The following is an 8,030-nucleotide window of genomic DNA, read 5'->3' on the forward strand; positions in this document are numbered from 1 at the left end:
TCCCACAGAGTGATGTCCCCCAGACATGAAGTGGCCTGGGTACTTCCATCCGTCCTGAGGTCTACCCAGCCCAACCCACTCCGTTCTGTGTCTAGCTTGGCTCCTGGAGGTGCTGGAGTCTCTGGCGGCCCAGCTAAGTAAAGTTCTCGTCCATGTGGGTGGAAACGCTGTTCAGGGGCAAGTCCCTTATGACCCTCACAGGCTGGCCAATGTCAAAGAAAGAGGGTCTCACGGAAACCTAGACTCTCAGAGCTGAGAGGCACCTAGAGGACCCCGCCCCACTTCCCGTCAAACCCCCCACAGTTTCCACCCGGAAACCGAGGTGAGCTCAAAGCAGAAGACACATGCCACAGTCTTCTGGTATGTGGGTGACATCAGTGACACTCTACAGGGAGTCATTCGCGGACAGAAATCCCCTAGTGACCATCAGGCCGGTTTGAATCCAGAGCAACTTAAGAATGGACTTCCATATTTTGAAGGATTTAAAAAAAAAAAATTCATTAGAGGGAAAGAAAGAAAATTAAAAGTCATTCCATGGTATTTTTCCCCCTTTCTTTCTTCTGGTTGGGCCTATTTAAATTCTGTTCACAGCCTTTATAAAAAAAAAAAATCTTCTGGGTGAAAATATGTCTTACCCTAGTCATTATCTTCTGAATTTGCACGTAGCGTTGAATCTCCAAACCCAAGGCCACCTGAATCTCTTTGGCAAAAGTCTCTGGGGCGCTGATGCTGCCAGGATTGAGCTCCTCGTGTCTCCTAAGCTCTGGGAAGGAGGAGGAGCTCAGTCCTTGTTAAATCGTGAGAGGTGCCTTGCATCCCAAGGGTCTTCTTGACTTGGGCCTCATCCTTTATCTTTCAACCTCAGCACCTGGGGTGAGAAGGAGGCTCACCGGGGTTTGGGGGCCTCCTGATGAAGAGGGAGTTTCTAGGAGGACAAGGTCTGGTCCCGGGAGGCTGCGCCGTTCTGTCTTATTGATAATAACAGCCGTGATGATTCATAACAAGCAGCTCAATTGCCAGAGTGCTCTCCAAGTGTCGGGCTCTGTTCCAACCGAGGCTCATCTGTTATCTCATGCCGTTCTTAAAATGACCCTGAACTAGGCACTCTTATGATCCCCACTTGGCAGATGAAGAACTTGAAGGAGCAACAGGTTAAGGGACTTGTCTGGGGCTTCACAACTAGATACGCTGAAGCTGGGACATGTCCCCTGTCCCCAGATCCCACGTCCCACATGACACGGTTTCAAGTTAGGTCCTGAGGCAAATGCACTTTCTGGGTTCCCTCTCAATGTCTTACTTCAAACAGACAAGCCCCCAGACTCCCAGCTTTCAAGATCTGTACTACCCCACATGGAAGGCACTGGCCACACACGGCTACTTAAGTTTAAAATAGTTAAAAATATATAAACTTAAAAACCTAGACCTTCGTCACACTAGCTGCATTTCATGAGCTCAGAAGCCACACGGAATTAATGCCTAGTGTATTGAACACTGCAGATAGACCATGCTTCCATCTCTGCTGGTAGTTCTATTGGAAAACGTGGTACAGATGAATTGGAGACTCAGAGAGGCCAAGGGATTTGTCCAAAGACACACAGCAAGATCTCTGTCTCCCACGACTGCTCATCTCTCTCTCACTCTTTTTTTTGGGTCTCTGAAATTAAATTTTAAATTTGTCAAAGGCAGTAGTTTATTTTTGATTTTGTTTGTGCACCATGCTCCAGCCATCCCCACCCCACCCACATACCCCTGGGGCTAAGCACATAGTAGGACCTTCACCAACTCTCTCACTTTTTCTTTCCCACTCTTTAGTTTCAAAATGGCAGCTGAGCGTCTGGCAAGTATGAAACCTCAGGTTTTGAGCAAGATGTGTCAGTGTAATCTATTGATTATCTTGAGCCGGCAAGTTTAACTGCCTGAGGCAGAGAAGTGGTCTTTATGTGAAGGACTCCAAGGACTAGTAGGCCTGGCTAAGAGAGCGGACCTGAGTGGACCAGAGTGTCTACTGTTCTCAAGGGAAGAGCCAGGGTCGGGGACATGGGGACACTAGCCTGGAGGACCTGGGCACTCACCTGGTCTGGTGCGAATCTTCATCAGGGGCAATCACGTACCTAGACCAGGGGCTGCTGTTCCAGCCCCAGCGGGGACCAGCTGTGGGGCTGGGTGATTTATGCCACCCTTTGAGCCTGTCCTTTATCATTGGTAAAGTGAAATTTGACCTTGGAGGTCAGCAAGTAGCTCTGAGATAATCCACGTAAAACACCAGCACAGGTCCTGGCCCCTTCCCTGCTGGCCCCAACGGCTGTCATCACCTGGCGTTAATCAGCTGCTCTGTCACCCTCCCTGGACGGAAGCTCCTGAAGGGCAGAGTTGGAGTCCATCTCAGTCCCAGCCCCCTGGAAGGGAACTGGGGATATGTGTAAAACAACAAAGGGCCTGCGGTCTCAGGGAAGGGGTGTGTTATAAGGAAACTTGTCATTTCTGCAATTGCCTTTTCTTCTCTGTGGGAGAGACATGGCCAGACCCCCCTGAGCATGCCTGCACCCCCGGAAAGAATCAAGCCCCGTTCCGACTAGGTTTTTCCTGTGCCTATATGCTGCCCGTGGTAAAGATTAATTTATGATTTAGGTGCGACAAAAGATGAACCATAACCACTAATAGGGTGGAACAGTCTTAAAAGTGTGCTGTAATAAGAGGAATGTGGATTTAGCGTCTCTGTCTCCAACTATTTGATGATATTGTACGTCCCCTTCTTCTTGTGATGGTGTGGGGTGATATGACACCTCTGTGCCATGATGAAGTGAGGTGAACGGCTCAGGTATCATGATACAACGTTAGGTCAGATGTGAAGCTGACTTGAACACAAGCACTGAGATGTTCATTATGTGATGAACGGGCGGATAATATATACAGAGTGGATACTCTGGACAAAGGGATAATGATTCATGCCCAGAGTGAGACGCGGGGAAGATTGGCATAAGATTTTATTATACGATTCCAAAAGGCACGCACAATTTAAAAGTGATGGATTTTTTTTTTTTAATCTCTAGGATTTTCCACTTAATATTTTGTAGGCTTTGGTTGACTATAACTAACTGAAACCATGGAAAACCAAATTATGGAGTGGGGAGACTACTCAAGTTCATTTTCCTGTCAGATGCATCAATCTCCCATTCCAAATGCCTTTGTCAAGTAGTTGTCTGGACACTGTTTGAACACCTCCAGTGACAGGGAGCTCACTACCTGTGATCCCTTTTAGCTTGGACCTCTCCACTGGGCTTGAGGACGTTCATTCACTCACGGTCTGGCTTAGCCACACCGGGAAGCGTCCTGTGCTTTAAGTAAAACTCTCTGCTGTTGCTCAGGCATTTAAATCTCACCTTTGTAGAAATGGGGCTGTACAAAGTGAGTCTCCAGCCAGCTCTGGGCGGGTTCATGAGTATCACTGGGGGTGGGGAGAGGGGTAGAAAAACGAGCCTAGAGAATCTGGCTATTAAACACATTACCTGCATTTATGGTTCTCGTGCCCCAAGGCCTGGGATAAAGTGAAGAAGAAAAAACATTCCACTCTGGCTCCCAGTGACCCCTAAAGGAACCCCCCATGGAGTCATTTAGGATAGTAATTTGAGTCTAAACTCAAGCATGCGTTCCTAGCCTTCTCTCCATAAACTCAGGAGCCTCACGATGAACGGCACCAAATTGCTTGAAAATGGAGCCCAGAACCCTTCCAGATGAGGGCTTGGGCTCAAGGAAATAAAAAGTTAAGGGCACGTTGCTATGGCATTAACATTAAGGGAATATGCATGAACCTCTAACTGTGCACAGAAAATATGTCCTTTCTCTATTCACTGCCCATGAATGACTCGCTGCCAGCAGAAAGTCATTAAAATGTCAGACAAGGAGCCAGGTGGGAAAAATGCGTGCTTAAAAGTAAACATGTAGCCCGTGATAATCGTGTCCCCTGAAAGGCTAAAGATGAGGGAGAGAGAAAGGAATGAATGGGGAGGAAGAGGGAGGCAGGGAGGCTGGGCTCTGCACTTTCTTCCTGGCCTCAATGCTTCGGGCTGAGGCGATGCCTTCACCCTCAGGACTCAGCAAAGCTCCTAAGAACCTCCTTAATCCTTTCCCTTCATTAGTTCCTGCATTTAATTAAGCAGCAATTCTGAGTTCTGATCTAACCTCCAATATATTAGGTTGAATCATCTGAGGCTGCCAATATCACGGCTTCTTTGACCTATTAAAAATGACAATTGCATGTGTCAACCTAATGACATCTCAAACCAGCACCTTCGCCCATTTCCACGGTCACCATCCCTGTTCCAGACACTTGCCTGGACCATGCAGTTTTCTAGTTGGTCTCCCTGTTAACCGTTTTTGTCATCTTTCATTCCTTTATTATTTTAGAAATTAAAGTAGAACCTGGTTGATCCCCTGCTGCAAATACCTCAGCGTTAAATCGAATGAAAAGTCTGCACACTAAAAACTACAAAGCCCTGCAAAAAAGGAAAACCAGTCTCAGAAGATCTAAGGAAGTGGGGAGGGACGCCCCACTCATGGGTCAGGAGTCTCCATGCTCCTCTTGTGGAGGGGATCTACAGAGCTGTAGGTACAGGTTTAGTGCAATCCCCATTGAAACTCTAGCAAGCTTGTGTTTTGTAGAAATTGACAAGTTGATTTTAAAATTCCTATGAAATTCCAAGGGCCTGGAAAGGCTACAGGAACTTCGAGAAAAAACAAAGTAGACCATGAAGACTTCTTGATTTCAAGACTTACAAGAAGCTTACCACAAAGAAGAGGGCAGAGTGGTGTTGGGAGGGTAGATAAAGAGAAGACTGGAGCAAAATAGAGACAGCCCAGAGACGCTTAGCCCAAGAAGATATAGGCAGGGGAAATAAACACAGGAAAAGAGGTTCAAGACCAAGAGTCAGTGGGAAATACAAAGCAAAAGCAAGAGATGCCACTCTATACCCATTAGAATGATTAAAATAGAAAAGAGTGAATATATAAAGTGTTAGTGAACGTAGAGGAATTGGAACCCTCATTCACTGTTGGTGGGAATATAAAATAGTGTAAGTTCTTTCAGAAAATAGTTTGGCAAATTTGTGTGTGTGTTTGTGTGTGTGTGTGTGTGTTGCCAGGACTGAACCCAAGGCCTTGCGTATGCCAGGGAGCACTCCACGACCCCAGTCCTGAGCTAGGTCCCCAGCTCTTTACATTTTATTTCGAGACAGGGTCTCAATAAGTTGCCCAGGCTGGCCTTGAACTTGTGATCCTTCTGCCTCAGTTTCCCAAATAGCTGGGATTTGAGGTATGTGCCACCCCACCCGGTGAGCAGTTTCCTAAAGAGTTAAATGCACTTGCACTAGGATGCGATGACGTCAGCTAACTCTGGAAAATTTACTCCCCAAATGTGAAACCTTATATTCACATAAAATCTGGTACCTGATGGTACGCTGAAATTTTAATTGAAATAATCCCAAACTAAACACAGTCCAAAAGTTCACCAATACATGAATAGGTAAACACCTGTGGCATCTTCGTATGATAGAATGCTCCTCGGAAAGAAAATAAATAAGTAAGTGGAGGGAAAGGATATTGAAAAAAGATATACCATATGAGTTTATGTAGTATTCTAGGAAATGCAAGCTGTAGGTGCAGGTTCAGTGCAATCCCAACTGTTGTGAGAGAAAAGAGATCAGTAGTTGTGGGGGGATGGTGGGGGGTGGGAGAGGGCAAACAAGGGGTAGGAGGGATCATAAGGGCCAGGAGGAACCTTCTGAGCCTAAGGACTTGTCATTTATCATCATGGTGATGGTTTCATAGGGTTATCACATGTGTCTTAAAATTTTTTTCAGCAAAGACTATTTCAAAAGGCCTATTCTGTGAGGGAAATGTCAGCAAATGGCAAATAAAGAAGCTCTAAGCACTTTATTCCCTCAGGTAGATATGAACAAACCCTCCCAAACTGCCTTCAGTGACCTTATATGAGCTTTGGGAAATGCTGAAAGGTCCGTGGAGATCAAGAAAACTTCCAACTAAGAAGAGGTCTCATTTGAAATGGTAGAAAATTTTGTAGCCATTTTTCTTCATTTTTCCCAACCATTTCCCAATCCAGTGCCATCTTGGTCTAGGGAAGGTGGCATCCCATTTCCAATTCTTTCCTTCAAACTGAAGCAAGTTATTAACAACTTCTAACCTGTCTGGGCTTTCTGAAGGCCTGGTCTTCGTTTTGCCTAACACATAAATCAGGTGAGGAGCAGTAGTAGATATTGCTTGGGAAATCTCCATGGAGACTAAGGTCTTCAAATACCTGGGGCAAGAAATCCTGGGGGGAAACATGCAAGACCATTTTAGGAGGAGCTAGCGTGAGCTTCTATCTGGGGGGATTGAAAATGCCACTCACACAAGCCCAGAAAAGACACATGAAAAGAAAAGATGGAAGCTTACTCCTTGGGCTGATCCCAAGACTCGGAAAATTAGTGAAGGATTTCACTGACATAGCCAACATGCCAAGACTGGGTCAGACAGCTGTTGTTTCCAATGTCCAATTTCCAACAAAAAATTCTCATGATATATAAGAGACAGGAAAACATGGCCCATCAAAGGAAAAACAAAGTGTCACAGACTGTCCCTAAAGAAACACAGAAATCAGATTTACTAGACAAAGACTTAGAATAGCTGTCTTAAATAGGCTCTCACAGCTAAAGGAAAATATAGACAAAGAATTAAGAAAAATAAGGAAAATGATGTATGAATAAGTGAGAATATTACCAAAGATAAGGAAGTTATAAAATGAAGCTAAACAAAATGTTCAAACTAAAAAATACGATAACTGAATTGAAAAGTTCACTGGAGTATTCAAAAACTGATTTGAGCAGGCAAAAAAAAAAAGAATCAGTGAATTTGGAGTCTGAACATTTAAAATAGAGTCTGAGAAGCAGAAAGAAATATGCATAAAGATAAATGAACAGAGCCTAAGGGACATGTGGAGCATCACCAGGCACAGGGAAATATGCCTCGTAGGAGTCCAGACGAGAGAAAAGGGAAAGAAAGCTGATTGGAGGAAATAATGGCCGCCCACTTCCCAAATTTGAGCAAATCAATGGACACACAAATTCAAAAAGCTCCATAACTTCCTAGTAGAATAAACTCAAAGAGACTCAAGCCTGGACACTGAACCAAACTGTTAAACAAAGAATCTCAAACACAACAAGAGAAAACAGGCTGTTCCTATACAAGGGATCCTTAATAAAATCATTAACTGATCCCTCAACAGAAAAAGTGGAGGCCACAGGCAGGGGATGGTGTATTGACAGTGTTGAATGAAGCAGCAGCACCAACAAACGGTGGTCAACCAAGATTTTTCGGTAAAACTACAGTTAAAAATGGAGAAATCAGAGACCTTTCCAGATGAACCAAAGCTGAAGGAATTCATGATCAGGACACTTGCCACACAAAAGAAAGACTATGGGATATTCTTCAAATGAGAGGATGTGATAGACATCACTCAAAGCTGTGCAGAAATATAAAGATTGCTAGGCTGGGGGTATAGCTCAGTTGGTAGAGTGCTTGCCTTGCATGCACAAGGACCTGGGTTCAATCCCCAGCACCACCAAAAACAAAACAATCTATATATTACTGATAAAAGTAAATAAATGGAAATATAAAAATAATCATTATTGTTATTGAAATTTGTATATTTGGCTTGTTCTATTTTATTTTTTAAAGGATTTGAAAGATAAATGAATAAAAACATCTGTAAGTAGATGTTAGTGGTAATACAATAGATAAAGATGCAATGTGGGACACAGTAGCATAAAGTGGGGCAGGAATGGAGCTATAGAGTTTTTGGATATAACTGAAGTCACGTTAGTCTCAATTCAAAATAGATGGTGATGCTTATGTGTTTAGTCTAGTAGCCATGGTAACCACATACACAAATCCATAAAGACAAAGGGAGTAAAAAGTATCACTTCAAAAAAATTAATTAAACAAAAATATTAGAACTTTTATCTTTTTTTCCCTAAAAA

General features: G+C 44.0%; 1 non-coding gene across 1 annotated transcript; it reads left to right on the forward strand.

Annotated features, from left to right (window-relative positions):
* The first annotated feature begins 7,542 nt into the window (after positions 1 to 7,542).
* Trnaa-ugc (transfer RNA alanine (anticodon UGC)) lies at positions 7,543 to 7,615 on the forward strand. Its single transcript has one exon. It is a non-coding gene; the product is annotated as a tRNA-Ala (tRNA).
* The last annotated feature ends 415 nt before the right edge of the window (positions 7,616 to 8,030 follow it).

Source organism: Urocitellus parryii, chromosome 15 (assembly GCF_045843805.1).
Source record: "Urocitellus parryii isolate mUroPar1 chromosome 15, mUroPar1.hap1, whole genome shotgun sequence".
NCBI classification, from domain to species: Eukaryota; Metazoa; Chordata; class Mammalia; order Rodentia; family Sciuridae; genus Urocitellus; species Urocitellus parryii.